Consider the following 22,993-nt stretch of genomic DNA (forward strand, 5'->3'; position numbering starts at 1 on the left):
AATGTTTATAGAAACCCACTATGGCAATCTACTTGATAAGACAAGGGATGCAGCAATGATTAAGACAGCGTGATCTTGTACATTTTTAGTTTTTTTTTTTTTTTTTTTTTTTAGTATCCACAAGTTCCTTAGCACATGGCCAAGTAAAACATCAATGCTCAGCCAACTCTTTTGGTTATTTGGTTCTTCCTCCAGACCTTCTTCACATTCATCAAAGCTTTCATGTAACCACAGGGAGGCTGGCTTGATAGGTTATGTCCAGTTTTATTGAATATTCTATCAACCTTGCTAAAAAGAAATTTACTCTAGAGAAACTTAACATCAGTTACCGTAGTTGCTGACAAATTTTGATATCTGGAGTAAGAAATGGTAAACAAAAAGTGAGATTAAATTTACCTAAAATACATAAGATGGTGTAGGACTTTGAATGTTGGCTGGTGAGGGGTGGAGAGAGAAGCGGGCAAGTGCAGGGGGTAGTTAGTAGAACAAGCAAAGGCCAAGTTGGCTTCCAATAAAGTGGCTAAGTGACCACAACATTGTCCATAAGGAAATGGCTGAAGAAAGCAGTTTCCTAGCCAACTATGTCATTGCATGGGGCTGCTTTGTGGGGATCTTTAGGTGGTGAAAATATTCATCATCAATGGATGGTTCAGAGTTCCCAAGGTTATGTCTTCTTTGAAATTGTGTCTGATGTTACAGGTGCACATACTGGCCTCTGGGAGAGGGGGACATCAAGCGCGGGAGGAGGAGCTGGCTAGGTTCATTGTTGGAAATCTATCCACATGACAGCAAGTTCTAGGAGGACCCTAGACCCTGTAGAGAAGACAGAATATCATCAGAAAAAGAAAGAATAGTTGCATTTTTTTTTATTATACTTTAAGTTTAGGGTACATGTGCTAATATGCAGAATCTACAAAGAACTCAAACAAATTTACAAGAAAAAAAACCCCATCAACAAGTTGCATTCTTTAGAAGGAGTCAATGTGAAGGGAAAATGCTCAGTAAGCATGCCATACCCAACAATTTCTTGGATTGGGGAAGCAAGACTATTGGCAACCACGCAGACATGGTGCTGGTGCATTTATTACCACATATATAGATAGGTTTGGCAGAATCAGCTCCACCTTTTAGTGGGGTAGAGGTAGAGTTGCAGGTCAAAGGCTTATTCATACCCAGAGGAACGCTGAAAGTAATAGGTGAAACTGGGACCAGCAGGCATTGACATTGTAACAGTTTAGTCCTTTTTCATTTTTTCTCTTTTGACATGACTAGAATAGTTTACATTATTTTGTCTTTCTTCTTCTCATGTGGAAGGTAGAGAAATTGCTTAGCTGTGAAATGACTCATGCAGAAACAAAGATCAAATATGAAGGGAAAGCAAGGAAAATAAATATAAATGTATTGGATAGCCAACTCCTGAATATTCAAGGCAAAAAAACAAAACGAAACAAAAATCCACAAAAAACCCACAGGCATTATTTTGAAAATGAAATAGTGTGCTGATGGAAGATCAGGTGGTTTCACCAGAATTTGGATTAGTCTTCATGTGAGTGAACCCTTCTTCCAACTTACAAATAGAGAATTTAAGGAAAGATAATACACAATGAAGATCAATATGCAGTCATTAAAGCAGAAATTATTGGAATAGTGCAAATTGGAGCATTCAGAAGAAAAACTGTACTACAATTCCTCTTTCATTGTATATGAACCTATTAAAACAATTTGCAACTTTCATTTACCAGAATAACACTCCCTTCCATAAACAGGTATTGGCACCAACTCAATCACATTCGCTATATTCTGAGTAGCATTAATTTATTTTTTTCTTATATCACTGATTGCCACAGTATATTCACTTTGATTTTAAAAACCCAGAGCACAACTTAATTTTAATAATGTAATTTAAAAGAACTATTTATTGAGTCCTATACTAAATTGTATTTTTTCCCATAGAGAATTGCCATATAAAGTTGAATTTTCAAACTTTGCTTCCCATTACTTCCAGCTGTTTTTTTTTCCCCCATTAGGACTTTTCCATTCTTTTATCTGAAAGAAACAATCCCTTCTCAGTTTTCTTATTAAAAATATTTTACTTATAACTAATCAGAGCACAGTCATCCTAAAAGCAGATTTATTCAGAAGACAGATAATAATCCAGTTGCTGAGAAACTAAATGGATATATTAGTTCTTAATTCTGATACACTCTGCTTTAACACACATTGGCCATGTCTGAAATTTTTTTCTGAGGGTCATTTATATTGTCCATATCTGCACTTTCTGTTTTCTCTTACGGGAGTCAGGCTCTGATGAGGTAAAATATAAGGCATTCCCGGAGAGATTATGCTCTGGTTACAAAGCAGAAGACTGGTCATTTCAAATCCTCCCTTCTACTTTTGGCAGATGGCTGTGGGATTGCAAAACTAGTAAGAGCTGTTTGTGACTCAGTTTTTCCGACTCTTAAAAGGGGAATAACATATCAAAATCCATCTTGCACTTACAGAAATTTGTGGAGAATATGTGAAATAATTTGATAATTTCTATAAAAATGGTTTCTATGTTTTGTTGAAACTATTCTATTCTAAAATTTCATACTATTCCCTGACAATAAAATGGTGATATTAAAGTGGACTTGATTACCAAGCTTATTTTTATAAGATAAAAAAAACACATATCTTACATTTACTATAGGTTTGAAAACAAAACTTTGTTCAAATGAGTAATTTTCTGTGGAAAGCATGAAAAAGAGGCTTTTCAAATGACTACTAAAATAATTATTACCTTTTTGAACTTATAACCACAGCATGACCATAGTATAAAATGAAAAAAAATGGCAAAAGCAATAATCATTAATAACCCTTCCAATAATCAATCTAACAAAAATGTTACTGATGGAAAAAATTGGCTTAGAAAGTACATGCTTAGTATTTAGCAGTCTCAGTATTACTGCCATTATTATAACAATAGAGCATGCATTAACTTGTAAATCAAGCATAGTGTATACTTGGGGGAGGGGACATACTGTGAGTGATGCAAAATGATTCTCCTAACAGTCTTAGGTTGTAACAATGAGCAGGCATTCTATAGAAGCTCAAAGCAGGAGATGCATCCTAGCTTTCAGTTGTTGGAGGATGACGTGGGCTCTTTTGAGTTGGCCAATGCTCTGGTATTTTCGAGTGTACAAGAAGAGCATGCATGACTACTGGGTGAGTTTTAGAATGGCTTCATCCATTTGAAATGGGAATGCATTAGGTGATCTGAAAAAAAAAATGTCTTCTGGTGTTGACATTCTATGATTCTAGTCTTTTTGGAAAGAAATTCATAGATTTGATCCTTGTACCTCAGGACCGTATACTCTATTGCAGACACAGAGGTACATATGTGGAGGGTTGTTCACCCGTAGAACTGGATACATTTTCATCAACGCCTTGGTGATTATGTTGTTTTTAATAATATCAGAAAGACTTGTTTTTATCATGATCTATTGCCACAGGACTGTGTGTACTGTAAATGTGACTGCTGTTTTTACTCTGAGTATAACTCAGGGAGGGAAGACGTAGCAGCTTTGCCTCTGGTGGTGAGTGGCAGGAAAGGAGAGCCAGGGCATTGCCATGGCACAAATAGTAGCCATGCAATCCCTGATCACTCTTTCCTAGTCCTGATTAAACTGAATGCTGATGGGCTGATTAAGGTCCCTTCTAAACTTCTAGGACATCTGCTACCACCAAATGTTAGTGGCTCATAAGCATTATGCAGTAATCGAAAGTAGAGAACTGAAACTCTTCTTAATTTTGTAACTGAAGAGCAAGTACATTTTATCTTTTAGTTTTGTACCTCCAACCTCTAAAAATCATTAAATGCTTCCTTGGAAGGGGTGTTTTTTCACTTACCACCATTATTAGAATAAAAAGTGTGGAGTAATTTATCAATAGATCAGGGTCAAGAAATTTTTAAAGTTCTACTCCTTACCTTCTGAAGCCGCTAGCACTGCAGGTGAGCACAGTGGAAGGAGAGTGATTTTAAAGGAAGGCAGATGTTGTTCAAACTCTGTGCCTGCCACTTGCTAAATGAGGGACCTTAATAGAGTTAATTAGCCTTCCGAGTCTCAGTTTCATCACCTATAAAATAAGGATACTAAAACAATTTATAGTGGTTGTTGTACTGGACAAATAGGCAGCAGGAAACAAATGGTGGAGAATGTCACATTTGTTGTGGGGATTTGACTATAGACAATGGAGGGATCTTATTAAAGAGTTTATGCACAGTTACTGCATCTGTGTTGGCTGCTGCAGCTTGCAGTCAGCTTGGTCAGGAAGAAAGATGGAAGAAGATGGATGAGAAGAAAGATGGACAAGAAGTAGGAGAGAGTGAGTACAGATTAGAACCTGCAAGGAAGGGCTGGAGTTCTCAAGGATGAAATGGAACTCAGGTGAGGCTCATAGCCTCCAGGCCTCCCACTTCGATGAGGCGTAAGATCCAGCAGTATCTGGAGGAGCTAAAGCCTGAGTGTTTCTTCACTCCAAGGTGAGTCAGCAGATTAGAATGAGCATGAGCTGCAGGAGTGCTGGCAACAGTGCCCACAGCCCTGCTCCAGCCTTCCGAATAGCAAGAGAATATGGCATCCATTTCACTTCCACCTTCCACGTCTCATGTTAAATGTCTCTGGTGGCCCAGGTGAATCTAGAACTGTCCAGGGAAAGGGGATTCTGGTTAACAGTCCCAGTGAGCTAAGTTAACACAGAACAAAGCCACCATAGGGTAAAGTACCTATTGATATTAAGAATTCCTTCTACCCTTCCTTTCTCTTAATCATCCAGCCTGTTCTCACACCTTGCATGCAGTTGCCATTCTAATTCCTCCTGGTATTCAAGCATACGTAGTGAAATTCTCTCTTCCTCAACATATCTCTATATCAGCAGTTCTTGACCAAGGTGACTTTCCCCCCCAGGGGACAGTTGGCAGTGTCTGGAGACATTTGGGGTTGTCATGACAAGGGAGAGAACACTACTGTCATCTAGTGGGTAAAGGTCAGGGATGCTAAATGTCCTGTGATGCACAGAACAGCCTATAACAAAGAATTATCCAGCTCAAAATGTCAATGATCCTAAGACTGAGAAACCCTGTTGTGTCGTCACTTGCTCATTTATCTCCATGGTTTCTGGGGAAGAATCATTCGCTTCTTTCCTAAAGTCAGCTCCTTCACCTGTGCTTTTGTTCACTTCACTTCCAACCCTTGAAGAAGCCCATTCACTCACTTCTCTCTCCATTTACCTCACAGACCAAACAGATTAAAACAATCACATTTGCTTTCCCTTTAGATCTTTCAAAGTTCCATGCACTTGCTAGCTCTTTCTTTAATTACAAACTCTAATCGAAGGATCCATTGATTACTCGTTTCCTCCATACCCCTGGAGTCTGGTGCCTCAGCAAAAACTTCACAGCAAAAATTTTAGATTAGTGAGAAGCTTATTCTGAAAAAAAACTTGTGGATTTTTAAAAGGTAAAATTAATGGACTTCCCAGTCAAATTAATTTTATTTCTTATATACACGGTCTTCAAATTCTCTCCTCTCCCCTTCAGGAAGTCATCATGTCAAATTTTTATCCCTAATATTGTAACAAAACTTCTCCTTTTTAATATTTCCAGTGACTTCCAGGTTACTTGATCGCTTGGTCATTTCTCACTCCTCTTCGTATTCACCTGCTCATCAGTATTTGGCATCTTTTTTTTAACTTCTTAATTTTTTTTATTTCAGTAGATTTTGGGGAACAGGTAGTGTTTGGTTATATGAATAAGTTCTTCAGGGGTGATTTCTGAGATTTTGGTGCACCCATCACCTGAACAGTGTACACTGTACCCAAGGTGTAGTCTTTTAACCCTGGCCACCCCCCACCCTTTTCCCTGATTCTCCAAAGTCCAATGTATCATTCTTATGTCTTTGTGTTCTCATAGCTTAAGTCCCACATATGAGTGAGAACATATGATGTTTGGTTTTCCATTCCTGAGTTACTTTACTTAAAATAGTAGTCTCCAATTCCATCTAGGTTGCTGCGAATGCCATTATTTCATTCCTTTTTATGACTAAGTAGTATTTCATGGTATATGTATACCACAATTTCTTTATCCACTCATTGACTGATGGGCATTTGGGCTGGTTCCATAGTTTTGCAATTGCAAATTGTGCTGCTATAAATATGTGTGTACAAGTATCTTTTTTGTATAATGACTTCTTTTCCTCTAGGTAGATACTAAGTAGTGGGATTGCTGGATTAAGCAGTAGATCTACTTTTAGTTCTTTAAGGAATCTCCACACTGTTTTCCATAGTGATTGTACTAGTTTACATTTCCACCAACAGTGTAAAAGTGTTCCTTTTTCACCACACCCATGCCAACATCTATTTTTTTTTTATTATGGCCATTCTTGCAGGAATGAGGTGGTATTGCATGGTTGTTTTGATTTGCATTTCTCTGACAATTAGTGATGTTGAGCATTTTTCCATATGCTTTTTGGCCATTTGTATATCTTCTTTTGAGAATTGTGTATTCATGTCCTTAGCCCACTTTTTGATGGGGTTTTTTTTTTTTTTTCCCGCTGATTTGTTTGAGTTCTTGTAGATTCTGGATATTAGTTCTTTGTCAGATGTATAAATTGTGAAGATTTTCTCCCACTCTGTGGGTTGTCCGTTAACTCTGCTGATTGTTTCTTTTGCTGTGCAGACACTTTTCAGTTTAATTAAGTCCCATCTATTTATCTTTGTTTTTGTTGCATTTGCTTTTGGGTTCTTGGTCATCAAGTCTTTGCCTAAGCCAATGTCTAGAAGGGTTTTTCTGATGTTATCTTCTAGAGTCTTTATGGTTTCAAGTCTTAGACTTAAGTCCCAGCACTATTTGTTGAATAGGGTGTCCTTTCCCCACTTTATGTGAAAGATAGAGCCATCTTGGGTTGATTTTTATATAATGTGATGAGGATCCAGTTTTATTCTTCTGTATGTGGCTTGCCAATTATTCCAGCACCATTTGTTGAATAGGGTGTCCTTTCCCCACTTTATGTTTTTGTTTACTTTGTCGAAGATCATTTGGCTGTAAGTATTTGGGTTTATTTCTGGGTTCTCTATTGTGTTCCATTGATCTATGTGTCAATTTTTTTTACCAGTACCATGCTGTTTTGGTGACTATGGCTTTATAGTATAGTTTGAAGTTGGGTAATGTGATGCTTCCAGATTTGTTCTTTTTGCTTAGTCTTGCTTTGCCTATGCGGGTTCTTTTTTTTGGTTCCATATAAATTTTAGGATTTTTTTTTCTAGTTCTGTGAAGAATGATGATGGTATTTTGATGGGAATTGCATTGAATTTGTAGATTGCTTTTGGTATTATGGTCATTTTCACAGTATTGATTCTACCCATCCATGACTATGAGATGTGTTTCCATTTGTTTGTGTCATCTATGATTTCTTTCAGCAGTGTTTTGTAGTTTTCCTTGTAGAGGTCTTTTGCATCCTTGATTAGGTATATTCCTTAGTATTTCTTTCTTCTTTTTTTTTTTTTGGCAGCTATTGTGAAAGGGGTTGAGTTCTTGATTTGGTTCTCAGCTTGATCACTGTTGGTGTATAGCAGAGCTACTGATTTGTGGACATTAATTTTGTATCCTGAAACTCATGAATTTATTTACCAGTTCTGGGAGCTTTTTGGATGAGTCTTTAGGGTTTTCTAGGTATACAATCATATCATTAGCAAACAGCAAGAGTTTGACTTCCTTTTTACCAATTTGGATGCCCTTTATTTTTTTCTCTTGTCTGATTGTTCTGGCTAGGACTTCCAGTACTATGTTGAATAGAAGTGGTGAATGTGGGCATCCTTGTCTCATTCCAGTTCTCAGAGGGAATGCTTTCAACTTTTTCCCATTCAGTATAATGTTGGCTGTGAATTTTCCGTAGATGACTTTTATAACCTTAAAGTATGTCCCTTCTATGCTGATTTTGCTGAGGGTTTTAATCATAAAAGGATACTGGATTTTGTCAAATTCTTTTTCTGCATCTATTGAGTTGATCATGTGATTTTTGTTTTTAATTCTGTTTATGTGGTGTATGACATTTATTGGCTTACATATGTTAAACCATCCCTGCATCCCTGATATGAAACCCATTTGATCATGATGGATTATCTTTTTGGCATGCTGTTGGATTCGGTTAGCTAGTATTTTGTAAGGATTTTTGCATTTATGTTCATCAGGGATACTGGTCTGTAGCTTTGTTTTTTTGTTATGTCTTTCCCTGTTTTGGTATTAGGGTGATACTGGCTTCATGGAATGATTTAGGGAGGATTCCATCTTTCTCTGTCTTGTGGAATAGTGTCAGTAGGATTGGTACTAATTCTTCTTTGAATGTCTGATAGAATTCAGCTGTGAATCTATCTGGTCCTGGACATTTTTTATTGGCAACTTTAAAATTACCATTTCAATCTTGCTGCTTGTTATTGGTCTGTTCAGAGATACTATATTTTTCTGGTTTAATCTAGGAGGGTTGTATATTTCCAGGAATTCATCCATCTCCCCTAGGTTTTCTAGTTTATGTGTGTAAAGGTGTTCATAGTAGCCTTGAATAATCTTTTGTATTTCTGTGGTATCAGTTGTAATATCTCCCAATTGAGCTTATTTGAAGCTTCTCCCTTCTTTTCTTGATTAATCTTGCTAATGATCTATCAATATTTTTTATCTTTTCAAAGAACCAGCTTTTCATTTCATTCATTTTTTGTATTTTTTTGTTTTAATTTAATTTTGTTTTGCTCTGATCTTCGTTATTTCTTTTCTTCTGCTGGGATTGGGCTTGGATTGTTCTTGTTTCTGCAGTTCTTTGAGGTGTGACCTTAGATTGTCTATTTGTGCTCTTTCAGACTTTTCGATGGAGGTATTTAATGCTATGAACTTTCCTCTTAGCAACACTTTTGCTGTATCCCAGAGGTTTTGATAGGTTTTGTCACTATTATTGTTCAGTTCAAAGAATTTTTAAATTTCCACCTTGATTTCATTGTTGACCCAAAGTTCATTCAGGAACAGGTTATTTAATTTCCATGTATTTGCATGGTTTTGAGGGTTCCTTTTGGAGTTGATTTCCAATTTTATTTTACTGTGGTCTGAGAGAGTACTTGATATAATTTCAATTTTCTTAAATTTACTGAGACTTGTTTTTGGCCTATCATATATTCTATCTTGAAGAATGTTCCATGTGCTGATGAACAGAATGTATATTCTGCGGTTGTTGGGTAGAACATTCTGTAAATATCTGTTAAATCCATTTGTTGTAGGGCATAGTTTCTTTGTTGTTTCTTTGTTGACTTTCTGTCTTGATGACCTGTGTAGTGTTGTCAGTGGAGTATTAAAGTCCCCCACTATTATTATGTTGCCATTGATCGCATTTCTTAGGTCTGGTAGTAATTGCTTTATAAATTTGGGAGCTCCAGTGTTATGTGCATATATATTTAGAATTGTGATATTTTTCCTGTTGGACTAGTCCTTTTATCATTATATAATGTCCCTCTTTGTCTTTTTAAACTACTGTTGCTTTAAAGTTTGATTTTTCTAATATAAGAATAGCTACTCCTGCTTTCTTTTGGTGTCTATTTGCATGGAGTATCCTTTTCCATCCCTTTACCTTAAGTTTATGTGAGTCCTTATGAGTTAGGTGTCTCCTGAAGACAGCAGAAACTTGGTTGGTGAATTTTTATCTATTCTACCATTCTGTATATTTTAAGTGGAGCATTTAGGCCATTTACATTCAATGTTAGTGTTCTATTCATCATGCTATTTGTTGCCTAAATATCTTGTTGTTTTTATTGTGTTATTGTTATATAGATACTGTGATATTTATGCTCTAAGGAGGTCCTATTTTGGTGTATTTTGAGGATTTGTTTCAAGATTTAGAGCCACTTTTAACAGTTCTTGTAGTGCTGGCTTGGTAGTGGCAAATTTGTTCAGCATTTGTTTGTCTGGATAAGACTATATCTTTCCTTCATTTATGAAGATTAGTTTTGCTGGATACAAAATTCTTGGCTGATAATTGGTTTGTTTAAGGAAGCGAAAATAGGACCCCAGTCCTTTCTAGCTTGTAGGGTTTCTGCTGAGAAATCTGCTGTTAATCTGACAGGTTTTCCTTTATAGGTTACCTCTTGCTTTTGCCTCACAGCTCTTCAGATCCTTTCCTTTGTCTTGACTTTAGATAACCTGATGACTATGTGTCTAGGCAATAATCTTTTTGTGATGAATTTCCCAGGTGTTCTTTGAGCCTCTTGTATTTGGATGTCTAGGTCTCTAGCAAGGTCAGGAAAGTTTTCCTCGATTATTCCCTCAAATATGTTTTCCACACTTTTAGATTTCTCTTCTTCCTTGGGAACACCAATTATTCTTAGGTTTGGATGTTTAACATAGCCCCAAGCTTCTTGGAGGCTTTGTTCATTTTTTAAAATTCTTTTTTTCTTTGTCGTCGATAGATTGGGTTAATTCAAAAGTCTTGTCTTTAAGCTCTGAAGTTCTTTCTTCTGCTTGTTTGATCCTATTGCTGAGACTTTCCAGTGTGTTTGGCATTTCTCTAAGTGTGTCCTTGATTTCCAGAAGTTGTGATTGTTTTTTATTTATGCATACATTTCACTGAAGAACTTTCCTTTCATATCCTGTATTACAGTTTTGACTTTTTAAAGTTGGACTTCACCTTTCTTTGGTACCTCCTTGATTAGCTTAGTAATCGACCTTCTGAATTCTTTTTCTGACAATTCAGAGATTTCGTCTTGGTTTGAATCCATTGCTGGTGAGTTGGTATAATCTTTTGGGGGAGTTAAAGGACACTTTTTATTTATTATTATTTATCTTGGAAACTGTGACTTTATTTTTATTTATCTTTTATTTTAGGTTCGGGGTACATGTACAGGTGGTTTTTTATATAGCTAAACCTGGGTCCTGCAGTTTTGTTGTGCAGACTATTTCATCACCCTGGTGTTAAGCCTAGTACCTATTAGTTAATTTTCCTGATCCTCTTCCTCCAGCCAACCTCCACCCTCTGATAGGCCCCAGTGTGTGTTGTTCCCCTCGATGTTTCCATGTGTTCTCATCTTTTAGCTCCCACTTATAAGTGAGAACATGCTGTATTTGGGTTTCTGTCTCTGTGTTAATGTGCTAAGGATAATAGCCTCCAGTGCCATCCATGTTCCTGCAAAGGACATGATCTTGTTCTTTTTCATGGCTGTGTAGTATTCCATGGTGTATATGTACCACATTTTCTTTATCTAGTCTACCATTTCTGGGCATTTAGGTTGATTCCATGTCTTTCCTATTGTGAATAGTGCTGTGATGAACGTATGTATGCATGTGTCTTTATAACAGAATAATTTATATTGCTTTGGGTATATACCCAGTAATGAGGTTGCTGGGTTAAATGGTATTTCTGTTTTTATGGCTTTGAGGAATCACCACACTGTTTTCCACAATGGTTGAACTAATTTACATTCCCTCCAACAGTGCATAAGCCTTTCTTTTTCTTTGCAACCTCGCTAGCATCTGTATTATTTTTTGACTTTTTAGTAATAGCCACTCTGACTGGTGTGAGGTGGTATCCCATTGTGGTTTTGACAAACTCTCCACTTAAAAAAATAGAAATACCAATCTTTTCATGATAAAAAATGAACTCCTGTGTTTTTTTTTTTTTTAACCTGTAAACCTATCTCAGGAAATGTCAGCTCTTTCCTTTCAATTATTCCAACCCCAAACCTTGAGCTAGTCCTCAACCCTTCTCTCTCCCAAACTATGTACAATCAATCATAAAATATTATCAGTTTTATCTTCAGTGGAGAGAAGGTTTTCTGGCCTTACCCAGGGCCTTCTTTCCAGAGCACACATTATTAGCAGTGATCTGCTAATTTTAACATCTTTTGCGGTTGGATAGCTGAGAATTTCTCAAATCATCTAGTCCTGTCTCTTTTTGCTTAATGATTCTTTCTTCATTTCTCTCTTTCCTCTAGCATTTTAGTGTAAGCAGCAAGAAGAAACCAGCCTGCATCTTTAATACTTCACCTAGAAATCTCCTCAGTTAAATACCCAAGTTTACCACTTATAAGTTCTGCTTTCCACACAATGGTAGGTCACAATTCAATGACGCTCCCTGTCACTATATAATAAAGATCACTTTTCTTCTAATTTCTAATAACACTTTTCTCATATTCTTCTGAGCCCTCTGAGCAGCACCTTTACTGTTCATATTTCTACTAATCTTCTGTTTCTGGCAATATATGCATTCTCCAAGACAGTGGTCCCCAACCTTTTTGACACCAGGGACCAGTTTTATAGGAGACATTTTTTTTCCATGTAATAGGGGTGGCGGATGGTTTTGGGATGAAAGTGTTCTGCCTCAGATCACCAGGCATTAGTTAGATCCTCATAAGGAGCACACAACCTAGATCCCTTGCAGGAACAGTTCACAATATGGTTTGTGCTTCTGTGAGAATCTAATGCTGACGCTGATGTGACAGGAGGCAGAGCTCAGGCAGTAATGCTGGCTCACCCACTACTTACTTCCTGCTATGTGCCCCGATTCCTAACAGGCCACCGGCTGATACCAATCTGCAGCCTGGAGGTTGGGGACCCCTGCTCTAAGATGATAGAGGATTTCTCTACTGTGCTTCTCACTTCTTTCTGAGTTTTCACCAGTTGTGCCTTTAATATTTCTACTATTTTTCTACTAATATTGCTACTAATTAGTAGAAATATTCTACATTTCTACTAACAGTCTCTTTAAAGCAACCTATCTATCATGTGCCTCAAAAATGCTTCCAGGCTCTGTCCATCACCAAATTCCAAAGCCACTTTCACATTTTTTAGGTATTTGATACAGCAGCACACTGCTTCCTGGTACCAAAATCTGCATTTGTTTCTGGTGGCTGCTGTAACAAGTGACCACAAACCTGGTGACTGAAAACATTAGAAATTTATTCTGTTACATTTCTGGAGCCCAGAGTCTGAAATCAGTATCCTGAGTCAAAATCAAGGTGTCAGCAATGCTGCACTCATCCTGGAGTTCCTAGGGGACCTAGGAATAATTTCCTTGTCTCTTCCAGCTTCTAGTGTATACTGGTATTCCTTGGCTTCTGGTTGCATCCCTCCAGTCCTTAAGGCCAGAATCTCCAAATATCTCTCTACTTCATCTTTACATCACCTCTTCTCTGTGTAAAATCTCCCTCTGCTTTCCTGTAATAAGGATACACGTGATTGCATTTAGAGCTCACCTGGATAATCCAGGATCATTTCCCCATCTCAAGATCCTTAACTTGGTCACACAGGCAAAGACCCCTTTTTAGCCACCTAAGACAACATTCATAGATTTCCGGAGTTAATGCCTGGATATATTTTGAAGGGGCATTATTTAGCCTACTACAACTTAAACGCCTCTTCAAGACCTGACCTGTGCCTCTGGATGCAACAATCATAGCATAACCAGGAAACAGAAACTACCTATGTATTTAAAACCCTGAGACCTCACTCCGTTTATCTCCTTGATTGTCCTATCTTCTGCACAGGCACCACACAAAGCTGTCACAACTTGTCTTCTAGATGCCACACTCGTGATTTTCTATTAATCTCAAATGCATTATTTGGGAAACTCCAATCATTTTGTGAGTGAGCACAGCATTGCGGAGTCGGGGTTGTGTCAGCAGCATATAACTGGCATTTTAAATGCACTGAAGCAAAAGTCAGGAAACTGGGTTTAAGTCTTGCATGTTACTTTGAAGAACTTGAGACCTACGGCCAGTGACTTGGCCTTTCTCACTCTTAGTTAATTCATCTGCAAAATGAATATTAATGCTTATGGAGATTAAAGTGAAGTGACATATGAGAAAGGCTTTGCTAACTTAAAGTTTTAGTGAAATAACAAATAAGACGAAAATAATATGAATCTTGACCAAGATGGTCTTAATGAGAGAGATTTATTTCTTTTTCTAGGGCCCTGACCTCGCTTTTCCTAGAGCATTTAATTTAGAAAACTTGCAATCAATTCTTTATCTACCTCTTTGAGATGTAAATCTTCTCCCAGCCTCTTGCCAGTTTTACAATCAAGGATTGTCTTCCTTAAGGACCTGGGAGCCATTCCTCTGAAATGTGATGATCAAGGAAGATAGTACCCTTACCTTCCGGTCTCTGTGGGGTAGGGGGAGGGTAGGAGCCTAACTTCAGTGAGAGTCTTGCTCCAGGTTGTAAAACTACCTCTTGTCACGAAGGTAAGAGAAAGTTTACTTTTTCTCTGGGTAAGAGGCAGATGGCCTTATGATATCCCCCATCTCAGCTTTTAAAAACTCTCCATGTATTTTTTCAGTGTAGTTGAGTTAATATTGGTCTCTCTTTACCATTACAGTAGCCTTAAATAAAATCTTCCTTACTTATTTAACTTTGTCTGATGCAATTTTGCTTTGACAATGGTTTCACATAGTAACCACCACACTTTAATCCTTTGTGTCAAGACTCTCCAATATGAATGTAAAAGTGATATTACTTTCAGAGAAAATTATTGAATACTTTTTCATTTTCAGTCCTCCAAATTTATGTCATGTTTATGCTTTGAAGAGCATGAGAGAACTTGACTCTTGATCCCCTCTTGCTGGATATGTCCTTTTTCATCATCTCATTTTTATAACTCCCCTGTGTAATACCCTAGTTATGCTTATTTTTCCTTATTTACAGCTGTTAAATGATAATTTTCAAAAAAAAAAGGGAAAATCATGACTCCCATACAGATATAAGATAGTTGTTAAAGCTTTTATTTAACTCGTTGATTAATGAGGGAACTAAGTAGATGTTTAATAGATTCAAAAGAGAATCCTAGCTTCTCCACAGAAGGGAGGAAAGTCAATTGACTCTTAGCAGAATTTCTACAGGCAATAATTATTTTGCATCACTGTCAATTATCTACAGCTTACAGAGATGTAAAATAGCTTCCATAGAATCATAATTCTGCTTATGTGTAGACAATGTATAGTTTTCCTTTGAAGGGCAAATTTTCCGTTATAGAGCATTAATTCATTTTTTTTTTTTTTACAATATGACACAGAGTTGCAAGACGAAAGTGCTGGAGAACTATTGAAATTCCTCGGAGTTAGGATTTGGGTAACTGTTTTATTTATATATTTTTTTAAAAAATGAAAACAAGGTTAAAGTACTTTAATAGAAGGCAGCCAATGAACCTGAGGAAGGATTTAATGAAAGTACTGTTATGTTAAAGGACAATGAGGTTCAGAATCTCAGGATGGAAATAACTTCATTTTTAGTGCTACTGATGTGTAGGGAGGGAGGAAATGTCAATTTGATCGGAGTGCACAAGATTTTTTAATATTTGAAATGGAGTTGGCCTGTTGGATATAGCCCATGAGCCCTTTGGACCTCTGAAGAATGGTTCTTTTAACAGCTACCTAGGACCTAGATAACGGAGCCAGGCAGCTCTGGGATGAAGCTGCAAGAGATTGGGCAGGAGGCAGGCTCAAAAGGGACATTCATGGGTATGGGATGAAAGGGTGTTACACTGTCTAGTGGTTCATTCTGACCTTAAAAGTCCTCAATGCCAAGTTTCATCAGTGCTGAGTGATCTTTGCTCTCAGTTTAGTGTGCAACATCATGTGGCATAAAGTAGTTATTGTTAAGTGTCCTCACATTCTAGGGACAATAGGAACAACATGCAAATTAACCATGGGTAGTATTCTTGGCCATATACAATTATGGGTATTTAAAATTTTTAGATACTAATTAAGCCCGAAGTTCTTTGTGAATAGTGCCAATTTACCTCCAAATAACATGTTACAGAGATAGAATAATTCACCATAAGTGACTGCACCAGCAACAGTGGCTGGCACATGTATAGATGCTATTCAATAAATGTGCTTGGTATTGACTGATTGCAAAAGCATCCAAGAAGAGTTTCCATTTTTCTCTGATAAAACACACTTGATGTTCAGTTGTTGAAAAAGAAGTGGCTGACTTCAAACAGTGGTGATGTGGCCTGGTGCTACTGTCATGCACACTAACTCAACCTTACTTTTTCTTAGAGTTTCTATTATGTTACATAATCTTTATGTCCTCTGTTCATCTTTGGGGAACCAAACTATAGGATTCAGGATCACAGTGGCAGTGTAAATGCAAATAAATGTGCACATTTAATGAAAATACTCTAGCTTGGGAAACTTTCTTGTACTCTGTGGTTGGAGAGTTATCTAGAATGTCATCGTCTCCAGACATGTTTGTAATCATAGGTATAATGCGTCTTGATTTCCAAGTAATAGGCCTATTGAACTGAACAATATGGGAACAGAACACACTGACCTCTCTGATGACAGAAACTATTAACTACTGTCCTTATAAATCACGGGGCCTCCAGGGTGGTGCTTTCAGAGGTGACACGGCACCACTTGCAGCTCTTCCTCCTCCCCCTCTTCCTCCTTCTTTTGAGGGCAAGTAGCTGAATAGGAGAAAACACAATATAAAATACTAAAAAACCCCAGCTAATACAATGTGAAATATTGAAAGATAATATTTTTTTGAAGATTCAAGTGATTATCTATCTGAATTTGAACCAAAGAGAATAAATAAATCCTTTAGAAAATAGGAACAAATTAGGACACTTTTTTTTTAGCCTTTCAAAGTCACTTCAGGAAAGATTTCAAAGGTTTTTTTGTAACTTTTGCTTTTAATTACAGAAATAATAAATGTCTATTTTAATAGAAAATAAAAGTAAATGTAAAAGAAAATTAAAGTTTTCACCTAGAGAAGAACAATGAGCATAATTTGATATATAATCTTGCACTGTTTTCATGAGACATTTACATATTTATAATTATAAATATTTATATGTGATGTGTAATAATTTTGTACTTTTTTCTGTTGAACCATTTAAAAATATTTTCATAGCCTTTTTTCATTTAGTATATTGATGTCTTATGATGTCATGAAAAAAATCTTCTGATATTATTGTTTTAGAAGTACAGTTTACTTCTAAATAAATTATACATGCACATGTGGAATATATGTAAATACAGAATAGATATATATTTAATAGGAATACACACGTGTGTGTGTATATATATATATTTTGCTGCTGCTTTTTATATTATAGCTCTTCTTCTATTATTACATTTAGTTTTATGTAGATATATTCTATTAGGAATAAATATTACACAGATAGAATGAAGAGACTTTATAATTCTTCAATATATAGAATTCGTTTTTACTTATTCAAATATGTAATCCTTTTCTACATAATCATATGAATGTTTACTTTCACAGAGCATGCATACTACTTTATTCTCAAGCAACCAGAAGTCCTTGAATGTTTTCTGAATAATCTATTGACCTATTGTCATCTCAGAATAAACCAGTAATATTTCTCCCATATATTCCATTATTTTCAATTTTTGTTAATCATAATCTAGCCCATTTGGAACTTATCATTTATCTGTTATTTAAGAATTACATTGATTGCATTATTTTTCTCAATCTTTTATGTGCTTGATATGGATCTCAGATAATGTATCTCTCAGTAGTTTCTGCTAGAACGTATAAGAGGACAACAGCAAGGGAGTTGATATATTTATTTCAGGACCTTTAGGAAAGGCAGAAAACACAGCAATCTTAACTCTGGTTACTAAACCCAACTCCATTCTTCCTGACAGAAAGCCCCTGTACACAGAAAGAAATGTGTCTGATGACTCGTAGCTGAGCAGAAATGAGACTTGTGTATAACAACTATTTGAGGGAGCTCTTAATTAGCCTTTCCTGTTAACAAGTGGTAAGATGAGGCCGGGCACCTGGCACATCCCAGAAATTTGGGAGGCCAAGGTGGGGGGATTGCTTGGGCCCAGGAGTTCGAGGCCAGCCTAGGCAACATAGTGAAACCCCCATCTCTACAAAAAAATGGGAAAAATTAGCCGGCATGGTGGCACATGCCTATAGCCCCAGCTTCTCAGGAAGCTGAGGTGGGAGGATCACTTGAGCCTGGGAGGTTGAGGCTGCAGTGAGCTGTGACCATGCCGCTGCACTCCAGCCTAGGCAACAGAGCGAGACCTTGTCTCAAGAAAATATAACAAATAAAGAAAAAAAATGATAAGATGAGACATCTAGCTGTTGAGAAGTCTCTAGACCATTTTAATATCTTCATTCCTATATCCAATGACCCATTCTAAATACAAGCTTGCCTTCTATACAGATGAGTTAAAAAAGAAATAGAGATGCTTACAGCTTTTACTTCAAATAGGTTATCATAAAATCCTATAGGATCCAGTTTCCTGAAAATCTGTAAGGAACAACATTTAAATTCATGGAGTTCATCTCTTTACTCCATACTTCTGAGCTTGAGGAGCCATTAGTCTTGTTTTGGAAATTAAAGAATATTTCCCTGTTTCAAAGCTGTTGTAGAAACTGCTTTCCTATATTCTACATCTTCTGCAAATCCAGACTGAGATTCAGATAAGATTCAGATAGCATGTTCAGGGTCTCTCTGCTTTTTATATTAAAACTCTAGAAGTTTCTGTTTTCTTCTTGAAAGCAGCACTCTTGAATGGCAGACCTCATGTTGGCAAATGATGGATGCCTTCAAAGACTTACTTGACACATTTGATGGGGAAATCATATAAGCCCTTTGGTGGAGAAAGAGAGAAAGTCATTCTAGCAGGAGAATGACAGCCATTTTTATCAAGGGGTTTTATGTTTGATCTCTGCATGTATCTGCTTGTATCTAAAGAAGAGAAAGTGTGTGAAAAGAAAGGTAGAAAAGCAAAGGTCCCAGGATTGCAGATAGACTTCCTTAATTATTAGTAAACTAATTTTTACTGACAATCAGAATAACGCTGGAATAAAGAAGTTAACCCTCAGGTAAGACACATACCTCTTTCTGGGATAACCTTTGTGTGCATCTGAGCCATAGATTAACTCTGTGGTGTCCACAGTTGAAGAATGAAGCTCTTTTCCCCTTAGAGTTAGTAATATTGAGGGTATATTTAAAAACAGATTTTGACCTGACATGTTTTATATTCTAAGGGCACTATAATCTAGGACAGACACCTAAATCCTATATCTAGGCACTGTTATGGGTGGGTTTTTCCTTGAAATTGTTAATTGACTTGAGCATCAAAACATCTCATGCTGAAGATTACAGAGAGAATTTTTATTACCCTGGTATAAAAAGATTAACTGCCATTGATTGCTTTCCTTTTCGAATGTCATGAGAGAAACATAGATATTTATGCAGAGAAAGGTATAATCAGCAGTGGGTGGAGGCAGACACAACCATTCCCGATTAACTTCATGGACATTAATCAGCAGAGAACATCTGAGGGAGTGTGAAGACAAATGCTTGAAATGGAATTGCATACACATAAGTGAATATACAAATTATGCCATTGTGTCTGATCACTTTTATGTGACTCTAATTAGGATGCCAGCCACACTAAAATCCTTTCCTGTGTACTTTGTGTCTGATGTCTTTCAAGCAGCATTGTGATTTGGCTTATCCATATTTTTGGATATAGTTGCATTCTCATTTATGTATGAATTTCCATCGTATGAATTTAACATATACTACAAATTACTTATTTTACTGTTGATGGGATTTCAGGTAATCTATTAGTTTTTGGCTCTTACAAATATTTATGCCTTGAATATTCTAGACAGTGGATGGCAATCTGTGGTTTAGGGCCTGTTACCATACAGCCGGCGACCCAAGATTTTTTAAAATTTTTATTTTAAAGAATTTTTGAGAACATAAATAAGATCGTATGACAGAGGCTATAGGTAAACTTCAAAATCTAACAGATTTAATATCTAATTCCTTACAAAAAGTTTGCTTATTATGTTTTAGATCATGACTTTCCTAAAGTCCTTTTACTTATTTATACTGCTTGGGATTCAAAGAGCTTCTTGAAACTGTGGGTTGACTTCTTTCACAAGTATTGTAAATTCTCAGCTACTACCTTTAAAATATTGCCATGCCCCATTCTTTATCACTTCAGGTTTTGGTAATCTAATTATACATGTTTATACTTTTTGACTATGGCCCATATGTATCTTACATTATTTCCTTCATTTTTCCACTGAGTGCTTTAGTTGAATACTTTGTTTTGACCTATCTTCCAGTACAGGCATAGGGATTGTGAAGATAAATGCTTGAAATGGAATTGTGCACACATCAGTGAATATACAAATTATACCATCATGTCTGATCACTTTTATGTGACTCTAATTACGATGCCACCCACACTAAAATCCTTTCCTGTGTACTCTGTGTCTGATGTCTTTCAGACATCCTTTCAGATGTCAGAGATATCAGAATTATTGTGGGTTTGGTTTCAGAGCACCACAATAAAGTAAATATTGCAATAATATAAGTCACATGAATTTTTTGGTTTCCCAGTGCATATAAAAGCTATGTTTACACTATACTGTATTCTATTAAGCTTGCAATAGCATTATCTCTAAAAAATGTAAACATCTGAACTAAAAAAAAACTTTATTGTGAAAAAATGCCAATGGTCACCTAACCCTTCAGCAAGTTGTAATGTTTTTGATAGTAGAAAGGCTTTCCTCAATATTGATGGGTGCTGACTGATCGGAGTGGTTGTTGCTGAAGGTTGAAGTGGCTCTAGAGATTTCTTAAAATAAGACAACAATGAAGTTTGCCGTATCCATGGATTCTTCCTTTCATGAAAGAGTTCTCTGTAGCATGAGATGCTGTTGGATAGCTTTTTGCCCACTGCACAATTTCTTCCAAAATTAGAGTCGGTCTTCTCAAACCCCGTTGCGCTGCTGTATGTAATATTCTAAATCCTTTGCTGTCATTTCAACAATGTGCACAGCATCTTCACCTGGAGTAGATTCCATCTCAAGAAGTCACTTTCTTGGCTCACTCATAAGAAACAACTCCTTTTCCAATTCAGTCACATCTTCAGACTCCAATTCTAATTCCAGTTTTTTTTTGTTATTTCCACCACATTTTGCAGTTCCTTCCTCCACTGAAGTCTTGAACCCCTCAAAATCTTTCATGAGGATTGGAATCAACTTCTTCCAAACTCCTGTTAATGTTGATATTTTGACCTCTTCCCATGAATCACAAACATTCTTAATGACATGTAGAATGATGACTCCTTTCCAGAAGGTTTTCAATTTACTTTGTCCAGATCCATCAGAATAATCACTAGTGATGGCAGCTATAGCCTTACAAAATGTGTTGCTTAAATAATAAGACTTGAAAGTAAAAATTACTCGTTAATCCATGGGCTACAGAATGGATGTTGTGTTGGCAGGCACGAAAACAACATTAATCTTCTTCTACATCTCCATCAGAGTTCTTGGGTGACTGAGTGCATTGCTAATGAGCAGTAACATTTGGACAGGAATCCTTTTTCCTGAGCAGTAGATCTTAGTAGTGGGCTTAAAATATTCAGTAAACCATGCAATAAACAGATGTGCTGTCATCTATGCTTTGTTGTTCCATTTAGAAGGAACAGCAGAGTATATTTAACACAATTATTAAGGGCCCTAGGATTTTCAGAATGGTAAATGAGCATTGGCTTTAACTTAAAGTCACCAGGTGCATTAGTCTCTAACAAGAGTCAGCCTGTGCTGTGAAGCTTTGAAACTGGGCGTTGACTTCTCCTTTCTAGCTATGAAGTCCTAGATGGTATCTTCTTCCAATATAAGGCTGTTTTATTTATGTTAAAAATCTGTTTAGTGTAGCTACCTTCATCAATGATCTTAGCTAGATCTTCTGATAACTTGCTGCAGGTTCTGCATCAGCACTTGCTGCTTCACCATGCACTTCCATGTTATGGAGACGGTGTTTTTCTAAGGAAAGAACCTCATGAACAACCTCTGCTAACTTCAAACTTTTCTGCTGCAGCTTCCTCCCATCTCTCAGCCTTCACAGAATTGAGAGTTAGGGCCTTGCTCTGAATCAGGCTTTGGCTTAGAGAATTGCTGTGGCTGGTTTCATCTTCTCTCCAGACCATGGGAACTTTCTCCACGACAGCAATAAGGCTATTTTGCTTTCTTATCCTTTGTGTATTCACTGGAGTAACATTTTTAATTTCCTTCAAGAGCTTTTCCTTTGCATTTACACCTTGGCTGTTTGGTACAAGAGGTCTGGCTTTCAGTCCGTGTTGGCTTTTGACATGCCTTCGTCACTAAGCTTAATGACTTCTCATTTTTGATTTGAAGGGAGAGATGTGTGTCTCTTCCTTTCACTTGAACACTTAGAGGCCATTGTCAGGTTATTAATTGGCCTAATTTCAATATTGTTGTGTCTCAGGAGTAGGGAGGTCCAAGGAGAGGGAGAAAAATGGGGGAATGGTTGGTCAGTGGAGCAGTCAGAATACACACCTAATATTTATCAGTGAAGTTTGCTGTCTTATATGGATGCAGTTCGAAGTGCCCTAAACCAGTTACCATAGTAACATCAAAGATCACTGATCACAGATCACCATAACCGATATAATAATAACGAAAATGTTTGAAATATTGGGGAATTACCAAAATGTGACTCAGAGATGTGAGGTGGGCATGTTGTAGAAAAATTGTGCCGATAATGCAGGGTTGTTACAAACCTTCAATTTGTAAAAACTGCAGTATCTGTGAAGTGCAATAAAGTGACATGCATTAAAATGACATATGCCTTTTATAATCTTACATCACTTTAATTTGTTAAATACAAACTTTTAAAACATCTATTGTGATCTTAATTTCAGATTTTTTTTAGTTTTAAAACATGCCAGTGATTACTTTTATAGATTTTAGCTTCTTATTTTTAAACACATTTCTTCCATCTTTTTTCTGTTACTTTGAATATACTATGAATAGTTATTTTAAAGTTATTGTTTAAAAAATCCAATACCTGGATGATATTTGAGTCTTTTTTTTTTTTTTTGGTTTTGATCATTTTGTCCCTCTTGTCATTCCTGCTAATTATTATTATTATTATTTTTGAGACGG

General features: G+C 36.6%; 1 long non-coding RNA gene across 1 annotated transcript in view; it reads right to left on the reverse strand.

The window, feature by feature from the left end:
• Positions 1 to 246: 246 nt before the first annotated feature.
• Positions 247 to 22,993, reverse strand: part of LOC129015493 (uncharacterized) — a 38,080-nt gene continuing 15,333 nt past the window's right edge. The window contains exons 3-4 of the long non-coding RNA XR_008494602.2: positions 16,340 to 16,475; positions 247 to 813 (exon numbers count right to left, since the gene is read on the reverse strand). This is a non-coding gene — a long non-coding RNA (uncharacterized LOC129015493). The remainder of the gene's footprint in view (positions 814 to 16,339; positions 16,476 to 22,993) is intronic.

This window comes from Pongo pygmaeus, chromosome 18 (assembly GCF_028885625.2).
Source record: "Pongo pygmaeus isolate AG05252 chromosome 18, NHGRI_mPonPyg2-v2.0_pri, whole genome shotgun sequence".
NCBI classification, from domain to species: domain Eukaryota; kingdom Metazoa; phylum Chordata; class Mammalia; order Primates; family Hominidae; genus Pongo; species Pongo pygmaeus.